The sequence below is a fragment of the Vespa velutina genome, chromosome 23 (genome assembly GCF_912470025.1).
Source record: "Vespa velutina chromosome 23, iVesVel2.1, whole genome shotgun sequence".
Classification (NCBI taxonomy): domain Eukaryota; kingdom Metazoa; phylum Arthropoda; class Insecta; order Hymenoptera; family Vespidae; genus Vespa; species Vespa velutina.
Genome location: NC_062210.1, coordinates 258,682 through 279,317, shown reverse-complemented (window position 1 = coordinate 279,317; position 20,636 = coordinate 258,682). Strand labels below are relative to the sequence as shown.

General features: G+C 39.3%; 1 protein-coding gene and 1 long non-coding RNA gene across 5 annotated transcripts in view; one reads left to right on the top strand and one right to left on the bottom strand.

The window, feature by feature from the left end:
• Positions 1-20,636, bottom strand: part of LOC124956726 — a 214,765-nt gene that overhangs the window by 81,437 nt on the left and 112,692 nt on the right. The window lies entirely within an intron of this gene.
• On the top strand, positions 15,963-18,531 carry LOC124956729. The gene is made up of 3 exons (XR_007103353.1): positions 15,963-16,083; positions 16,162-16,284; positions 16,747-18,531. It is a non-coding gene; the product is annotated as an uncharacterized LOC124956729 (long non-coding RNA).

Sequence of the window (20,636 nt, the reverse complement as noted above, 5' to 3'; positions counted from 1 at the left end):
GGACAGTTCGCAAGATGATCACGAGTTTGCGTCATCGGTATTATTATTACTCTATCAAAGATATCTAAGATCTTTCACCCTTTGGCACTTTCCTTGTTTGTAACTATGAAAAAGAGATGGAACAAAGCGCGAATTACCTTGTCCTACCGATCGTCATCTTTTCAAATCACCAAGAGGTTCGCTATCATTATTATTATACGAACGAACGGTAAAAGCAAGGGTATGGACATGCACGATTAACTCGAAACACCACGCACGCAGAATCGAGGTATCTTTTCGCCGTTGCTTCTTCTTCTTCTTCTTCTTCTCTTCCGTTGCTTTTTCCTTCTTCGTCCAGGTCGTTAACCCTGGCCCGTTTAGCGAGATATATCTTGTATGCGTGCTAAAAAGAAAGAAGAGGTGGGAGGGAGTTGTAAAGGTGCGAGAGGAAGAGGGACGCTCGGCATCGAAACAAAAAAGAAAAAGGAATAGGAAAAAAGCCGAAATGAAAAAAAAAGTGGCTTCTTCGCCAACGATAAACGTCATTATGCGAGCGTAGAATGAACGAGAGATCAATTACACGACATAATGAATCTTTCCTACTTTCGATCGCGTGTTAAATACGTACGCAGAAAGTTGACTGCGTGCAAAATACTTATCGAATAATCGAGCTGCAATGTAAATCTTCGAGGTAACTTCCTCTCTCGACCTAAAATCCTAATAACGTTGTTAATTAACTATTCTTCGATGCGAAAGTTAAGAGTAGGTTATTCCTGCTTGCTGAAACCTTACAGATTGAAAAATGTAAGATTACAAATGAGATTTCGAGCTTATCTTCCCATGTGCGTACCATGTATTAAATCGAACTGTCGAACGTTCACATCTTCCCGACTACATAAATATAGATAAATAAACATTGGAAATCGCGTTTGGCTTTCTTTATCGGTTGTAAAGAATCGCAGGATTTTTCAAATCGGACCTCGTCTACGACATCGACCCACTTTGAAATTTTCTTATCTCGTTCAATTACCTTCGACGTGTCAATAATAAAACACTCCTTTATCTATGCACTATGTTCATTTACTTACAAGGAAATTTAAAGAGAGAAAAGAATTTGTGAAATTTTTTCGCGCAAAAGATATACTATCATCACTTCTATTTTAGGTAATTCGATTGACGGAAGACATCGAAATCGGATAGGTAATACTAACCAAAGAATCCGAGAAAGAGGAAAGCAAGTTAGAGGAATAACGAGGATGGTAATCGAAGACGTGAGATAGAATGAAGAGGGAAATGGAGAAAGAGAATCGCATTTAGAAATGCTTCCGAAGAAGAGGAATTCTGGTACGTAAATGAGAGGAGTGCCATTAAATTGCTACCCCATTGTCAATGAGCTATCAAGCAAACATTAAGCTAACATAAGCTTGAGTCCTCTTCTTCATCTCTCTCTCTCTTTCTTTTGTAATTTGCGTCTTAAAAGCGTATCGTTCTCTCATGAGCAGAACATATATATATATATATATGTATATAACATACACCCACCTGCGAGGAAGAAGAATCACTGGTTGCTCGCATATCATTCGCACGGAAAACCTATGGTGGGAGTAAGATACTGTTAACCGTACTGCCACTCGCTGACAGAGAAGACCCTAAGAGCTGGGAGAACGGCTCGCTTGTTTGCTCTGCCCCGTGCACTTTTTATCTCGCTCGCCTAGATTTCAAATCGGCCTCAGGAAGGAATACGAGAGGAGATATGGACGCCTGGGTCAACGAAGAATAATCTTCGAAGCGATTTGCATTCGCGTCTGTTATTCGTCTCTTCTTCCCTTTTCTTCTCTCTCTCTCTCTCTCTCTCTCTCTCTCTTTCTTCTCTATTTCTCTTTCTTTCTCTCTTTCTTTCTCTTTTTCTCGCTCTCGCTCGCTCGACGAGATCCATTACGCATCATGATGGATAGTAGAAGTCTCAACCGTCGAGATCGCTTGCCAAGGTGAAAGACGAACATCGCCTTTGGCCGGTCGTTACTCAATGTGCGATAATAAAATATCTATGAGATCTGCCGCTACTATATTTCTTTGAGCCAACTAGGTTGCGCCTAGCTCTTCGGCTTTATTATCCTTCCTCGAAGGCGCCTCACGGATATTACTAGTCAAGAGGATTCTGCATTGTCAGCGGTAACGACGTTGTTCGCTTACTATCGCAGGAACGACGTTACTTACATTACCCTATCGTATCGAAACTAGAAACATAAAGATTGAACAACCCAACGGTGATCTACGATGGAGATCCGTTTCGATTACCGTTTACAACTGGACTTTTCTTCTCTCCATCTTCGATTTGCCTTGTTGTCCGTTATTATTTGTAGTATTCTAAAGATGATCACGTCGTTAATGAGAATAAAACGATCGAAGATATACATGATGTAGAACATTCGAAGGGTTTCTTCCTTTCAGTTAGAGGACGACGATTTGTGGGTCATCGATGCAAGTACCGCGCCTTTAGCGGCTTCTTCGAGAGGGTGCTTCGATCGGATCACGGTAGTAAGTAAGAAGGTAAGTAGTAAGCGAAATACCACGAGCCTTTCGAACCATCTTCAGTACTATTTACAGTAAAACGGATAAATGGCGGCTCCTTTCGAGGTCTTTACGGCGGTACCGGCTGCGGTGGAATCCGCGAAGGAAGCTAAGAATCTCGAAGGACAAGCGTGCGACAACGTGAGAAGAAAAAGCCAGACGATTTCCACGATCGAGTGCGATCAAAGAGCAACGTAAATCGTTCCTTCTCAACCGTCTCATAGCCTAAGCTATTCGATTAATAAACTCAACGAAATAATAAGTATCGTTTAGAACCGGCTAGACAAATTAATGGACATTCCAAGTTTCCTCGCCATCTACGAGTGCGCGTTCGAGAGCAGGTAGGACGCGAGTGTTACTAACTATATTCATATACATATTTACTTGTTGTAAACGTATATAATATAGTATTGTATAATATAGTATAGTACAGTATAGTATAGTATAACGGTAATACGAAAGTATGGTGGCTCTCGTACGCGGTGTAATTTAATTAATGCCGATTAACATCGCCAAAGGCTGGATTTATTTACGTTTCGAGGAGGAGATCGTGGTGGGAGAAGAACAACGACGACGAGGTCAGGGCGAAGAGGTCGAAGAAAGGATACGTACGGACTAAGGATAGTCGGTGATATCGTCTTAACACCCGCCCACCACTTTCTCTCGCGTCTCCATTTACATTCACCGTTTATGTATGTGTCTCTGCGTATGTGTCTTATATGCTATCGCGTACACTTTTACGAGTTCGATGCTAATTAGGCGAATGCAGGTCGAGCGTAAGGAATTCAGAATCTTTATTTCGAGTTTCAAGATAAACGACGATGTTAGCCTTCTCGAAGAAGAGAGAGAAAGACTGTTTCCTCTTACGAAGAGATACACGTCCTGCCAGTCAAAGTGTCCACTTTAACTCTCTCTCTCTCTCTCTCTCTCTCTCTCTCTCTCTCTCTCTCTCTTTCTTTCTTGAGTAGCCATCGAAAAGACGACGACATAACCCAGCAACGTCGAGAGGCCCACGGCTTTGAACGTTAATTGAATAATTTGCATCCCACCTGCCGGTTTCCGGCAGTAGGAGTGCAGCTGCGACGAGACACACAAGGTCAGGGAGGAACCCATTTCTTCCTCTTTGTGCTTCGAGGGACCTTTTAATCATATCACCTAGAGCGTGGAACGCGTTTGAACCTTTTTCACCTGGCATTTTTCTAATTTTTCCAATTTCTACAAGAATTATCTGAAATTAAATTAAATTTTACGTTAGTCGTTAAATTTTAAACTGTTCAGGAAAATATTTTGATTGCAAAATTCATTTTGATTGAAAATAAAATTCATCTAACGTAATGAAATAAAAAAAAAAGTAAAATAATAATTAATGTTCCCTCAGTAGGAATGAAAAGAAAACAAAAATGATTAGTTTATTCTTTTATCATGAGAGAAGTCATAATAAATCTTAAGGTTGAGTCAACCCAGTTTTAACAGGTAACCATTACGATAATCATTATAAAAATGATAAAATATTTGTTATATGTAACGCATTTGTTGTATCTTATTGCAAGAAAACATAACTTTCGTATATCTTCATAATTACCAATTGATTTTTCTTCGAAGCTGAAAGATCTACGAAGATCGATCGATCGATCGTGACCACCTAACGACGACAACTGGAAGTCTGCACGAGTTTCACGTTGGACACGTACTCGTGTCTGTTCTTTAGGAATTTCAGCTAGGTTGAAATGCACCCCGCGAGTATCGAGTGAGAGAGAGAGAGAGAGAGAGGGAGAAAGAGAGAGAGAGAGAGAGAGAGAGAAAAGGGGGGACCGGTTATTGCTCGGCATTCCTGACCGTCGTCCAGATGTCATCGGCCAAGGCAACCTCGCGGAAAAAGGCAAGCGGAGGACATGACTTTAATACGACGGTATCGGTTTCAGTCTTCGAATACCTCGTGTTGCTTCCAAGAGACACTTGCCTGTCAGACTCGCGGAACGTCTCCCAGATCCAATCGTCTTTATGAGACGAGTATCGTCGAAGAAAATAGCCTGACGAGATCGAATCCCAAAGCTAAAAGGATCAATCTATTAATTTTCATTTATAAACAAAAATTTCTTGGTAACAGTTCGTGGTTATACGATAAAACGTGTCGTTTATGGATTAAAATGAAAATGATTTTCGTTTATTACGTCACACGTGAATGTTTCGATTAGACGATATTATTAGATTTAACAACGTTAAAATAATTGAAGTGAATTTTTTCATGAGGTCAAGGGAGGTCGTGACAACATCCGTGAGGTCAACTGGGTTAAGGGGTTACCAGAGACGATTCCAAAAAGTCGCTGTCACCGTGCAAGGCCAAGAACGTGATCCATCGAGTACGTCTCTTTCTCGGTTCGGACCGCAGCCTTTCGTCCCTTGTAAGGTTTCGCGAGGTTAACAAGAAGCGGTCTTTCGAGAAGCAAGGCACGATGTCGGGACCGTATGAGGTAGCGACACCTTCTTCGTTCGTTCGAATACGTCGACACGTGCTGCTCCAAAAATCAAATACGATCCTTGTTATTCCCGTCTTGTTGAGCCGTATCGCACTAAAAACTCGCGGTACCAGCGCCTTTGGTAGATACATAAGAAGTACGCGCGCACAGAAGTACTTCGCATCTATGAGCATAGCCATAATAAACGATCTCTCGAAATCTCTTTCGTCCCTTTCAATGTGTTATATATTCCTGTTAATGCGAATTCTACAAACAATTATCGTTGTAATCGTCAAATTTTCATTATATTATAATTATTATTCTCGTGCTACTGTTGTTATTATTATTATGATAATAATAATTTATATAATTATAATTACCATCATTATCATATATAATTGTATAATTATAATCATATATAATCATAATAGTAATTTCTTATGATTATAGTGATTATTGTTAAACATTATTAAACCTTCTTTTTTCTTCTTTCTTCTTCTCAAAAATCACAACGAACGATGATATTATATTCTATCAAAAAAAAAAAAAAAAAAAAAAAAAAAAAAAAAAAAAAAAAAGAAAAAAGAAAAGATAACTTGTTATTTTCTATCTGCCCGTTTGAAAGAAACGTATTGATGGAAAAGAAAACTAAAAGCCGTTTTAATTGTAAGATTTATTATCTTGAAAAACTTGATTGGTTCAACAATAATTCCATAAACTTGCTGATTTAACGAACTAAGAACAAATCAAAGACGTGGAAAGCATTCGCGAACGCGTAAGTATGGTATAATCAATGTCTGGAAGGTAGTAGCAACAGCAACAGCAACAGCAGAAACAGGAGCAACAGCAACAGCAACAGCAACTGTAGCCGTAGCCGGTTTATGTATACCTATCGGAAGGTTGTACCGATTAATCGATCGTTTCCAATGCGTCCTTCCTGCGACAATGAACTTGTACTCTTACCGGACGCGATGAGAAACGAGATCTTTGTGAACAAATTACGAGGACAAAAATCGACACTGGTACGGGCACCTAATGGAACGATCGAAAATTGCTCTATCGGATGTAATAAAGTGTAAAAAGGGATAATAAAGTTCCACCTGCATTTCTACATCGAGAAACTTTTTATTACCATCGTATTTTCTGTCCTTCCTACTTCCTGCAGATTCCACTTACATTAGTACATCCTACCCTTCTCTATCTCTCTCTTTCTCTCTCACTGTATCTGTCTTTTTCGCACACACTTCTGCCACATTTTATTTAAAGAACGTACAGGAACGAGATAAGCAAGAAATTCGTCCTGCTTAAAGGAAAAGAAGTAATGGAATCGCTTAACGTAGGACGATTACTCGATCCACAGAAGAAGATACGTACGTAAAGATACGCACCAACGTAGGAAGTTCGCCGAACGAGCGCATAAAAGTCGAAAGCGAGAGAGAGAGAGAGAGAGAGAGAGAGAGAGAGAGAGAGAGAGAGAGAGAACGAATTCAAGAGTGTCCAGCTTCCCTTTAAATCTAAAGCTTCTTGTAGAGTCACAGGCGCGTGCGCGCGCGCAAGCTCTCGACGACTGTGAGAAAAAAAGAAAAATTATCACGAAGCGTTGACCAATAGAGAGAAAGAGAAAAGGAGAAAGACAGGCAGTGAGAGAGACAGAGACAGAGAAAAGGGTTTCCATTAAATCGGTGCAAAGAGTCTCGCGCCGTAATTTCACGTCGTTTCTTGCAACTATCGGTAGATCTACCGAGAGTGCTGTATACACGACTCTACTCTTTCCAAGGTCCATGGCGTAAAGGCGGGTTTTGCGCTCCTTTACGATGGTATACACCATACACTAATAACTCACGGTCGAACTATCAGATACGTAGCTATATAGTCGGAGTGTATACTACTATTCCTTCTCTCTTTTTCTCTCTCTCTTTCTCTGTATTTCTCTTTCTGTTTCTCCATTTCTTTGCTCGAGAGAACTAAACTCTCTCGTACTTTGCCCATCTTATTCTTTTCTCCTCTCTCTCTCTCTCTCTCTCTCTCTCTCTCTCTCTCTCCTTTTATCCTCTCTTAAGAAGGGAAATCTGGGGGCTCATTGTTGCTCACTCGCTCGCGCGAGAATGAACGACGATTTATCGTCGCGATGGGAGCAAGAGAACAGCCGCAATGCATGGCAGGACCTTCTTTTTCGCGGCAGGACGCCAAGCTATAGGGGAAGTGTAGTAAAAGAGAGAAGGAGGAGGAGGAGAAAGAGGAGAAGGAAGAGGAGGATACCTCCCGAAGATAAATACTTACTTCAGCGACTTTATCACGTAGAGCTACGTACGATGCGTGCACCCTCACGATCCCTTCTTAACGTTTGCAATGGCACGAGCGTATCTCGCTTAGTTACTAACTAAAGACGATTTTCTGGCAGAGGGAAAGAATATGATACAGTGTGCCATTTATGTTGACATAAAAAGGTTAAGAAAATATGATATCTACGGGAGACTTATGTTGATTCTTAGATTATCATGATTATTTAGTTTTAGTTGATTATTTTGAAACATCAGTAAGCCGAATGTTTTATATCACTGTTTACTCTTCAAATTGTTTGTAACTATAAAAAAAAAAAAAGAATCTTTTTTTTTCTCTTCAAGAAGGCTATCTTGTTAACACTGAGAAAGTCAATTTCTAAATACGGATCGTGTCTGTGGGTTTTTCTTGCATGGCCCTTAAGTACAAGAGCCGCTTTGAGAAAGAATCCAGGCGTACCATAAAACATTCGACCACTTTCAGTCACTTTCACAAAGGGAAAAATTTTCATATATCTGTAACGCAGTGAGAAATTTCGCATTAATTCGATTTAATTTAGAAACTATTCGCATCTATATTATCACAGTTAAATAAAAACTTTTATTTTCTTCGACTAATTAGTATACTTAGTGCATTAATAATTCGTTCCTCCTATCTATTTACGCTGCGAAACTATTATTTATTTCCTAGATAGACATATAGTTAAATCAAATCGGTTCTGCCGTGACCAAAAAATCTACGTACATCAATGTTAAACATTATCAAGATTGGATCAATTTTTGTATATATTTATAATCGAATGAATCATTCCTCGAAAAGAATAGCAAAGAACGATTGTATCGTCTCAGAATTGATCAAAGTACAAGAGTTATAATAATACATTATGTATGATATAAGAAGGCTACGGAAGAGTAGAATTAACGGGGCATTGTATAAGTTAATCGGTTAAAGCACCGGACAGAAAACACTTAGAATCAAGTTCGAATCTCGTTCTCTTTCTTTGTCTCTCTCTCTCTCTCTCTCTCTCTCTCTCTCTCTCTCTCTCTCTCTCTCTCCCATTTTAGCGTATCTAAAGCCTATAAAAGCTATAAAAGATGAAAACTGAGGAAGAAAATAAAAAGGAAGGTAGGCAATTCGATCGAATGGAGATAATATCGAGCAAGTCAGAAACCTACCTTATGTGTAAACGTTATACGCAGGTGTTATAGCTAAGCAAGAACGTGGAAAAGCCAGAAAATGGAGTTAGTGTGGTATCTATCGGTGGATGTAAGTTCGGAGAACTCGATTCTTGTATCTGGTTCGAGAATAGGGAAGAAATGAGGAAGACTTCTCGAGGAGAATGAGCGTGCGACGACGAGCCCGTAGGATCGCCACTACTCGGCATTCCTCGGAACGACATCTGTTCCCGGCTTGTTCCGCGTTCTCGCCAAGAACGAGAGAGGAGTGTGTGTGTGTGTGTGTGTGTGTGTATGTTTGCGTGTATGTGTGTGCTGCGCGCGGCTCGTTTTGTCCGTCCTCGTACACGCCGGTAATTGCGATCGATACACGACGCGAACGGCGTCCTCGTCTTCGTCCTCGTCGAAATTAAACGACGACGAAGCTATTTATTTCATCGATGGACCGTAAGGGCAACTCGTTCGATAAAGAGAGAGAGAGAGAGAGAGAGAGAGAGAGAAAAAGAACTTGATCTTGGAATGCCCCATGGCATTCGTGAGTTCTCGCATCGTTGCGGAAGGTCGAACGTACGCGGACTCGAAATGATTTATTATCAAACATTGAATTTCATTTATCCTCTACGATCGTCCCAATGTTGTCTTTCTTTCCTTTTCTTCTTTTTTCTTTTATATCCTCTCATTCCTCATAGAGAAAAAGACGTTCTCTCTTAAGATACGATCACGCGATAGGATAGAATCTCGAACAATGTACATCGTTATCGTCACCTAACGCGCAAGTAATTAATATATAAATCATTGCCCGGAGCCCGTAGTGTAAACGTTTACGATTTAAGAGGCAAACTTTCGTGAGGGTTTTGCCTTACCATGCGAAACATTTCTCATAATCTAGTATCTCGAGGCGTATAAGAATTATGTAGGGAGTTAACAAGACGATAACCAATCGCAGCCAATTATATAGAATTTATTCGGGCATTCGTCGATTAGCTCTGGCGTTGCCAGTGTTGTGTTCCTCGTAACTCTTAACGAAGTTCATCGGGAATTGTTGGTTGGTCGTAGTAAGTCGAAGAACTCGGAGGTAGAGCTTGTTCGCGAGGTTGGTACATCGCGATCGGTAAATGGAGAGAAAGCGAGACGAACGAAACTCAACAACGTGGCTTTTTCGGTGGTCCATACACGAGTACGAGCGTGGGCGTAGCTTGAAACGATCGATCGATCGATTGATTCTCCTGACGACGACGACGACGACGACGACGACGACGACGAGGAGGAGGAGGAGGTGGACGATGGTTCGGAGATTCGCAAGAATAAACCGCGAGAGAGGTTGCTCGGTGTTTCATCGGTTGTGTCTAACGATCGTCGATAAGAGCCCGTTTCGAGAAAACCAGGATCGTAACGTATGTTCGCACGACGAAGAGAGAGAGAGAGAGAGAGAGAGAGAGAGAGAGAGAGAGAGAGAGAGACAAGCAAGCAAGCAAGCAAGCAAGCAGACGGACAGACAGACATGAAATAAAAAGAAGATAAAAGGGAAAAGGCGACGGCGTTGTGGTTGCATCGAAAAGTTACGGCGTCAAATATATGCTGGCGTAACTCTTGCGCGGCACGGACACGACGTCGTACAAATTGTCGTAAATCGCCGTGACATGACCGATGCGCGCATTGCACCAACGCGCTCGCAATTACGCGCTTGTATTCTTGACGCATTATTTCACTCGTAGAGAAGCCTTTATTTCAAAAATTTTAGTAACCTCGAAAACAGGTCTTTTTTCTACGTTGCTCTTAAAATGTAGTTTCATTTCAACCGTTTTATTACGTTACACTTCGTGATAATCATCTTTATTAACAATGTTATCTGTGATTTTTCTTCTAAGAAATTTATTATGCTATATTTAAAATTATTATAATTATTATCATCATTTATATTATAAATATTGGCATTGTCGTTATCACATTCAATCTCCTAATCATGCATACTAACAGAAACAAGCAAACGTTTTTTTAAAATCCTTTCAATTCATCGAGTAACCATCCCCTATTCAAAGCTTTCATTAGCAAACAATTTTTCCCTGGTTAATACTTAAAATGCAAACATCTTTTTCTTAGAACATTGTTAACTGATCGATGAAATTTCCTCGTTTCAAAAAATTGCATCTACGCTTTTTCATAAGTTATATATGAAATATAAGATAATTACTATTTCATTGTTTGATGTTATTACTATATTTCATAGGTATTTAAATCTAAGAATTTTACCGCACATCTTTTACGAAAAAAAATATGTGGTGAACAGTGTATAGTCAGGTACAAATCGCGGGGTTGTTCAACTCTACTGTCCGTTAAATCATACGAATATCGTACCATGTATTATTCTCTTCAAAAAAAAAGAAACAAATTCAAGTTAGTATTCTAAGAAAACCAAATCTTGAATGCAATGAACGTATACATTTGTATAATTATTTTTTTTTTTAATTTTCATTCAACGAGGACAAAGTATGATCGAATAGAAAGAGAAATCGCGGATAGGCGGAGTAAGAGAGAGAGAGAGAGAGAGAGAGAGAGAGAGAGAACAATAGAGCTCATGAAGCTTCCTACGGTGGAAGGAAAAAGACACGGTTAATATCCTGGGTCGAGGCCATGACTCTCGAAGGAGCTTTTAAAGAGGAAAGTAATGGACGTCGTTTGATACGCACGCATAAATTTCTTTGACGAGTCCTTAACAGAGCTTCATTGCAGTTAGAAGGGAAAGAACAAGAGGGAGAGAGAGAGAGAGAGAGAGAGAGAGAAATGGAGAAAAAGAGAATAAAAGTGAGAAAGACGACCAATGGTAGTGTGTTCCAACGGCCGTTCCATCGGCCGTTCTGTCGGGCTGCACCATTTAATAGCACATGATTGCTCGTTGCAAGCGTTTAGCCACACCTTGCGCGCCTTATCCAACTTCGTTCCCAGCTACGCGGCTTCGATTTCACGCTGCGTCGCGCGACTTTCCGACGGCGAACTCAAGGAAATCCAGACACAAAACAGAACAAGTAAGTCCGCAGAAAGTAAGTAAGTAAGCATGTAAGTACTTATATCCATTTGTTTTATTGTTATTCTATAAATTTATCCTCATAACTACTCCTGCTCCTATATTTCGTCGAACAAAAGAAAATATCTGTTAAGTAAAACACAAATTGCGATTTCTTTCGATCTGTTTGAGAAAAAGGCGGGAAAAAAATCTTTCGATATTGATCTCTCTCGATCTCTATCGAGAACATATACAGAAGATAACTAAACGAATGATATTTTCATAAGACGCGTAAGGTACGAAACGGTGGAAACGAAGAACGGGAAGAACACGAGCATTAATTCCATGTTAGCGGAGGTGATTGTGCGGAACGCGTGTACCGCCATAAAGACAATTAGTTGCAGTTGGTATTAAAATTTAGCGACGTGTTACCGCAGGGAGGTAGAACAATGGGCTTTGTGAGGTACCATGCTTCTGCTTCAGGTTTATTCTCTCTCTCTCTCTCTATTTCTCTCTTTAAAAGTGCACGCGCTCGCGCATGCGTCGAACAGAGTATGATACTTAACATTGTGTTAAAGGCCGAGTAGATCGTAAAGCTTCTCGTTTCGACGTTTATCTACTCTCTTCTGAAAATGTGAATCTAGAATTATAATTTACGAAGGTAACCACCATTTCTCGAGAGGCTCATCGTTGTAATTTGAGGAATAATTGCGTGCTCTTGTAGTCATCGTCCTCATCGTCGTCATGATAGTCGGGAAAAGCGAATGAAGGAAATAAAGAATTCCTTCGATTCGACATAGAGAAAGGGAGAGAGAAAGAGAGAAGTAAGGGCTTGGCATTGACCTTTAACACCAAATCCAAAGGAACGATGAATGAAACGATCCTGGTCATTAATCGTCGCGTCGTTTCCAAGAAGGAACGCTCGCTTCGGTGCCGAGCTATGCTGATTTCAATTAATCCTGTGACATTCCACGTTTTTCTACATCATAGTTCGTTCTCAAGAGAAAAGAGGGATAGAGAGAGAGAGAGAGAGAGAGAGAGAGAGAGAGAGAGAGAAATAGAGCGGGAAGATCGAGACGAGACAAGTCGTGAATTCTTGGACGCGACCAACCCGGAATCTATTTCTTCGGAACTTCTCTTTGAAACTTCTCCTCTTCCTCTTTCTGAAACAACGAGAAAAACGTCCCCGCTCGTAGACGCAAAGGAAGAAGCTCGTTACAATTGTCCCTCTTACGAGTTCACCGTCTTTACGAGACACTCACGTTCCTTTTGCACGCCCTCGTTCCGTAAGCCGTGCGATGTAAAACGTTTTATAATTACAGACACTCTGCGACTTATGTACGTGTGTGTATGTGTATGTGTGTGTAGATACCTCGGATAGGGATAATTGACTTAATGACTCGAAAAAGTATGCTATTAAAATGCGCGCCACGCGCTTCTTTCTCTCGTTGCATTGACTACGTTGAAACTCGAACGTTTATCTTCCGGGCGATACAATGAAATAGTATTAACAGTCCCGATGAAATCTTTTATCGATCAATATGTCTAGTACTTTAATCATAAGAACTAATCTTGATTAATTTCTTAAAGAGCAAATATATTAGATTATATTTTATTACTATCTTTCAAATTAAATATATATATATATATATATATATATATATATATATATATACACATATATATATGCATATATACACTTAAGGAAAAAAGTCATTTCGTTAGCACATAAATATTTTTAGCTTTTACGAAAGTGAATCCTTGAATGGAAACATGTTAATGCGATCGATAATTCTAATAATAAGATGGATTATTACTGCGTAGGTATAATTCAATGGTCACCTTTAAATCCATGAGCATGTTACTCGTTAGATCTTTTAGACGCATTCTTAGCTTCTGTAGAAAGCTACCGAAGCATTAACGTATTTCATAACGGATTATCCTTTATGCTATTGCTATTCATTAGAAAAGAAAAGAAAAGAAAGAAAAAGAGAGAGAGAGAATACGCCGGATGAAAACATTTTGATGTGGTTGAAACATCTAGCGGGAAAAGAACGAGATTAACGGGTTTTTGCTTTTTAACTTTTCGTCCTAGAACACTAATTCCCTAGAAATATTTTATTGCTTGAAAACTTTTAAATATCTCATTTAAAAATTAAAACGGACACGCTTCAGCGATATGAAGCAAGATACATTTTAATTTTTGTGTTACGATGGAGAAAATAAAAGGAAAAGAAAACAGAATAAAATAAATAAAAAACAAGAGTAGACAAAAAGTATGTAATACCTATCGACATAAAATAAATTTTATTTTTGTTTCTTTTTTTTCCCCTATTATTTCGGGAGAGATAAGTAATAACAATTATAAGACCGTAACAGCTAAAACAATCGGCCGCCGGTATGTTCGAGCGTTTATAAAATGTGCAAAGGAATCTCTCAATTCGATCGAACGATAAATCGCAAGAACTAGGAAGCAAATTACTGGCGGAACGAATTGTTTCGCGATTAACACCGTCTTTCCTTACCAAGTGCCAAGGCAAAGAAGAGTTTCTAGTATCTACATTGCCCGAGAGAGCCATGGAACGTGTTCGAAAAGAAGGTAGGATCAAACGAGGGCTATTAAAAAATATAAAGGAGGACGCGTGTCATGGATGAAAAGGGACGGCCGTAGATCTTCGCGATTGTATCATCGACGAGAGGAGAAAGAGAGGTAGAAAGAGAAAGAAAAAGAGAAAGAGAGAAAGACGCCCACTTATCTCTCTCTCTCTCTCTCTCTCTCTCTTTCGACGAGAATCGTCTTACAAGAGCGAAAATAGCTTCCGAACTTCTCCCCTCGGCATCTCCCCTTTCGCGCCTAGAATTGGGCGTCCATTGTCCATTTCGAAGCATCGTGATCGGTCAAGACTGGGTAAACCAGTTGGCTTTAAAGCAACTTAACATAGGTACCTACGTATGTTAGACGCGTGGGCGACCACGGTCGGCGTTCTCGCGCGTGCACGCGAGCCCTTCTATTTATGCGCTTCTATAACCGAACACAATGCATCGGTTTTATTATTTGGCCTACGCCTTACATCCCGTACAAGCTCGATGTCTCTCTCGACGACGTGCTTTCGAATCATAAAGCTTCGTATCTTTCGAAGGAAAGCAACGTGTTCGTGACAATTTTCCTGTTATATCCGGATTCTCTTGGATTCCATGAAATCGACGACTTTCGCCTTTCATTTCTTTTTATGTTTTATTCTTTCTTCTCCCCACGCGCACGCGCATACATACACTAGCACTCTAATAATTATTATCATTATATTATTATTATTATTATTATTATTATTATTATTATTATTATTGTTATTATTTCTAGGATCTATTTTCCTTTTTGAAAGATTCTAGATTAGCATTTTTCAAACTTTTATGAAGTGTTTTTTACTATTTTATAAGGTAGATGGATATTAATAAAAAATCAATTAAACAAGTAAACACAGGAGTTAAGAAAACAAAACGAATATTCATTCTTTGATTTTAATTATGTAAAATAAAAAACGACGAAAGTAGTAAAATAATATCAATATTTGTAATTTTTCCGCGGGAAATAGTTTGGGAGACTATTTTGCTCTGGAGAAACATGTCCCAATTGATGAGTTTACAATACAAAAAGATATAATAAATCGACAGATGCGTACAAAACAAAAGCTATGAGGTGCATTTAATTATACGACAAAGTTAAAAAAAAGAAAAAAATATAAATAAATAAAGGATTTATAATTTTCAACATTTATGGAAAAATTGCAAAAATTATGAATGGATAATGAAGTAGGTAGTTCTTTTAACGATCAAACGATGTCTATCATCCCGATTAAACCATCTTTAAGAATTTATGTGAAAGTCAACGTTTACGACGTTCCTACGATGACCACGCCCTCGCGAATATAATGCGAGGAATATAACTCGGTACGATGTACGCACATTCCTCTCCTATCCGCGTACATGACGGGATAGCACGCGCGTGCATTAAGATATCGCGCTGAGCTCGCTGGTTATATTAATGGAGGATGCCGAAGAGGAGTGTCACCGCTGTTGCGAGCATCGAAGTTTCCCGCACGAGGCTATCTCCACGAAGCTACACTTTACAAGCCATTAACTAGCGTGAAAAATCAAAGATCAGTATGAAAATTTGCGTAATTACAATTCCCCCTCCCTCCCTCTCCCTCTCTCTCTCTCTCTCTCTCTCACTCTTTCCATCTGTCTAACTATCTCTCTATCTCTTTCCTCCTTTTTTTCTCTCTTTAGAATCTATAACGAGGAAAACGGTCGTTTGATCGATGGAAGCGCTAACTGCTTTCCGTAGAGATAATTATAGCCCTTGACGGATGATATAAAATCCGAGTACGAAAGACCATCGCCTCAAGCACGATCGCATATCTCGTATTATCCATGACGGGCGGTGACTGCGCTCGTATTTATGCGACTTTAAAGGATAATTGAAAGAGACGCGTTCTCACAGAAAGAGAGAGAGAGAGAGAGAGAGAGAGAGAGAGAGACTGACGTAAGAGAGTTCGTGGTGGCACTCCGCCAACTTGGATTATAGCTGTTTGTACTCTCCGTTGCCTTATATGTACCTCACATGGTAGGTATCTTTACTCGTTGTTGTACGAGTATGTGCAATCGTAAAACCGAAAGTAGATTTATCAATTTCTGCCGATAGGAAGAACGAGTTCACCTCTCGGCGAGGATCCTAAACGACAACGACTACGACGACGACTACGACGACGTCAAGCTGCCGGACGTTTGAAATCAATAAGTGGTATCGCTAACATATACTCGTCAGGTGATCAATATCTCGCGTCTATCGCGTCTCTTGCGTCTAACATCATTCGCCTCCGAATCTCATGATGGATCTTTTCTTTTCTTTTCTGTTTTTCTTTTCCTTTTTTTCTTTCTTTCTTTCTTTACTTTAATCGTTCGTTATTTACAGTTTATAACTTTTTAATTAACTTTAGAAATGTATAAAAAAAAAAATCACAAAGATAAATTCAAAAATAAACTCAAAGATAATGAAAGGAAAAAATGGAAGTAGAGTGCCAACAAAATTAATTTTCGTTTGTTCGCTTTTTACTAAAATATCTCTTGTCGTACCTTTGAATAGAATGACAGTATAGATATTTTAGCATTTATTGAATAGAAACATAAAGAAACGGAGATCATAGTCGGTAAACAAGTTTCAAGGTCGGAATTGTTAAAATCATTGAAATGTTAAATGCATAAACCTCGTTCCCGTTTCTTCTTTAAGCGATCCCGCCAAACAGAATGGTACGATGTCGAAAAGATAATAAAAAAGAAAAACCGGATCCCCAACGATGCAGACACGACGATTCTTTGTGTCGGCCCTTTAGGGTAGGAAGAAAGGAGTATAAGGAAGAGAAAACAAAAAAAAAGGAAAAGAACAAGAAGAAGAAAAAGAAAGAGGGAGAGAGAGAGAGAGAGAGAGAGAGAGAAAGGGAGAAGAAAAAAAAAGAGTCGAGAGAAGGAAGAACGAGAATTTAACTTATGTCACCTAGTGACACGAATCTTTGTATCATTTTTCTGGAGTTTCCCGCATGCGCGAGTAGTTATACGCATCGAGTGAGCAACACTCGAAGAAGACGCGTTCTCACGATGCGAGGGAAAGAACTGGATTACGTTCTCGTGCCATCCTAGTTTGAAATAAATGGAGAGGACTTTATCGCACCTACATCGCTTACTTTTATTTTGCACCGAAAAAAAAAGAAACATAAAACAAGCAAGTAAGAAAGAAAGAAAGAAAGAAAGAGAGAGAGAAACACCCATATACATACATATGTACATACGCAATATATCCGACACAAACACTAAGAGACAACAAAATGGCTACGAGTTCCACGAATCTTCGTATTCTCTAAAAGGAGATCATACGGTTTTCTCTCGAAAATGTGGCACGATCTGCGATCCACTTTGTCCAAGTCGACGTTAGTCGGATACGTATCTTTCATCTCTAAAGTCGATTTTTAATTAGCAACCATCGAAACGTATACTCTTCTAAAGATTGAAAAACATTCGACAACAGGATTTCGCGTGAAACGAGCCGAGCATAGCGGATTGAAAAATGCAAACTTAAAGTTATGGTAAGAGCTCATAAAAATAAAGCTTTTGGTAATCGCGATTCCGTACAGCATTTCTCCATTCCTGTCGACCATTTAGCAAATTCCTCTTCCTTGCCGAGAAAGAGAGAGAGAGAGAGAGAGAGAGAGAGAGAGAGAGAGAGAGGTCTCTTCCCGACATTGGCATCGGTCTCACGACGTGAATACGAAAGGGGGTGGTCGAGGGGAATGTGGAACGTCGCAGTAAATCGACACGAAGTACGCGTTTCTACACGTATACCTACACGTAGGTACCTATATTATCTACGTGTGTATTTTCGTAGAGGAACTCTCAAGCATGGACATGATTCTCCCTCTCATTTTTCTTCGTTCCTTTTCGCGAGGTCAGCAAAGCCGTAAAGAAGAAGCCGGAAATGCGGGTTTCGAAGCGCCATCAGACGTATACTTATGCTCGCGACAAACCAAAGGAGACGATGAAGAAGTAGTCGAAGAAGATGAAGAAGAAGAAGAAACACGAATGCTCGAGGGTCACGTCGACCACCTTCGAGATACCACAAAGATCGATCGAATGCCATCGACGACGTTAGATCGATTAAAAGACTTCTGTGATCTCCTAAGCGTTTCGATCTTCTTCGTTTCTTTTAAATGATCATCGTTTAATTTTAAGAGGAGAACGCTGTCGCATCGGTATCACGCTACGTAATACACTGTGCTAATACTTAAGGGAGTATAATAAATTAGAAAGTAGCAATAAAACTTTTGAAAAATATTAATTAAAAATATTGCACTTTTTTTCTTTCATTTATGCGTTCGATTTTTTGCTCATGACTACATATATATTTTTCTACGGTGTTTATTGAAATTAGCTACAAAGTGTCTTACCTAATTGTGGTTAATTACATCATTCCGAGCTATTGTGGTTGACTCGTGAATTAAAAAGAGACACATTATTAACGAAGCTAACCTCGAACCGATCAAAAGGTAAAGAGTAAAATACGTACTTAATTAGAACGAATAAAATATCAATTAATTTTTCTTTTTTTTCAACTTTCATTACCATTGTTCTCGTTCGAATATGTGAAATAAATATTTCTATAACATAGATACTTACACGTGTTTCTCTTTTACAAATTTATAATATTACATGATGTTCTTCGTCGAATTTTTCTATTTAAATATGTTAACTATACATAGTTACGATCTATAAAATGCAAATTAGAAACGTACCGTACGTAAACTCGAATTCGAAAGAAACCACAAAACCGTCGGACGTTGTACAAGCCAGACTGGTTAGGATGCGCATTCCGTTTAACAACGAATAGCTAACGTTGAATATTATTCATTCTATGTTTAGTACTAACATTAAGATCGGTGTGCATGCACGGGGATCGAGCGTTGCTAATTAATCAAGTGTTAGTTTCATGGAGATTTCACGCGACCGATAAAGCCACGAGATCCATGCTAACGAGTGAATACCGAATGGACGGATTTCGACGGGGAATCACGACATCCGCTTTTCTCTCCGCACTTGGAAAGAATCGTCTCTTTTAAGAAATCTTTACGGTGTTGGTTCGTTCTACGTAATATACCGTACTACACACACACACACACACACACACACACACATATATATATATATATATATATATATAAAATACCTATACGTTCGTACAGAAGAGTGCGGTTACATATGTATTATAAATACGTAAGCCGCAAAGGACACGATCCTGTGTGTGCCATAGGCTTCTCTCAGCATGGCGAGGTCAACGTATTTGATTTCCCATATTTTCATTGGACTTATCGCTTTGTTTTCTTTTTTCGGATCGCGCATTCGAAATCCGCCTTTGTTTGCCCAAGTGGACCATTCGAGAGTATCGTACGATATTCTACGACCTACCTGATCGATTTATTCCTTTTCGATGAAAACAAAAAAAAAAAAAGAAAGAAAAGAAAAAAAAGAAGAAAAGAAGAAAAGAATTGAAGAAGAAGAAAAAATACACTTTCCCGACAAGTAATTGTAAGCGAAATAAGGTAAGTATAATACTTACACGCTTTGTTAGGTAGATTTAATAATTGAGAGGAAAAAAAGAATAGATACCCTGGGACGATAATGATGAAAACGATAGCGAGAAAAAGTCGTTTGGGCCTGTCTAAACGCGTAATAATTCACGAGAGCGTCTGTGAAATCTTAGTTATAGCAGTACGTCACGCTTAACCACAGTACACAAAGGAACGTTAGATGCATCTGTGAATAACCAAGAAGTACGCTTACGTCTAAATGTTCCCACGTATTAACAGGTCAATATACTTTTTAAATGCGAGTACCGTACGGTCACCTCAACCCGCGAATAATCTACAACCTTCACGGCCTTTCGACGTCACAAAAGAGATAAAGAGAGATATAGATGGAAAGAAAGAGAGAGAGGGAGAAGAAGAGGGAGAGGGAGAGAGATAATCTTGCGAAATCCAGGTTACGCAATCTCCTTCAAATACGTATTCCGTTCAACGCATAATCGATCGCTCAGGAATATCTAATCCATGATAAGCCTTCGAATCGAAGGACGTTAAACAACTTTTATTTAACGTGACGTAAAGTTTGAAAATGTAAAAGGTGGCTCAATTAACGAAGCTTCAACGTTTGCGATGAGAACGTCACGGCTTTCGGCTTCAATTACATTACGATAACGCCAATTATACTAATTACGAGTCTCATTCACGTTCCAACGATTGTCTGGTCAGGCGGATACTTGCGATTATTCCAAAAGAGGATATCGCTTTATAAGACGATCCAGATGCATATCGGTACAAAGTAAAAGGAGGATGACTGTTCTAAACCATAGTTATGGTTCTCTCGGCTCGTGTAAGTTTTGATGAAAGAAAAATGAGCGTCATCCGGTAACGGATACGTTCGACGTAGGATATTGTAAAAATGAATTCAATAAAGAAGATAAAAAAAAATATAGATAGCAGAGCGAAGCCTTACTTGCTATTACGTAATCCTTATAAGACCCAATGCTCTTTTACGCAACTCGTAAAAGGTGTTCCACGATCCTATTGTCACACC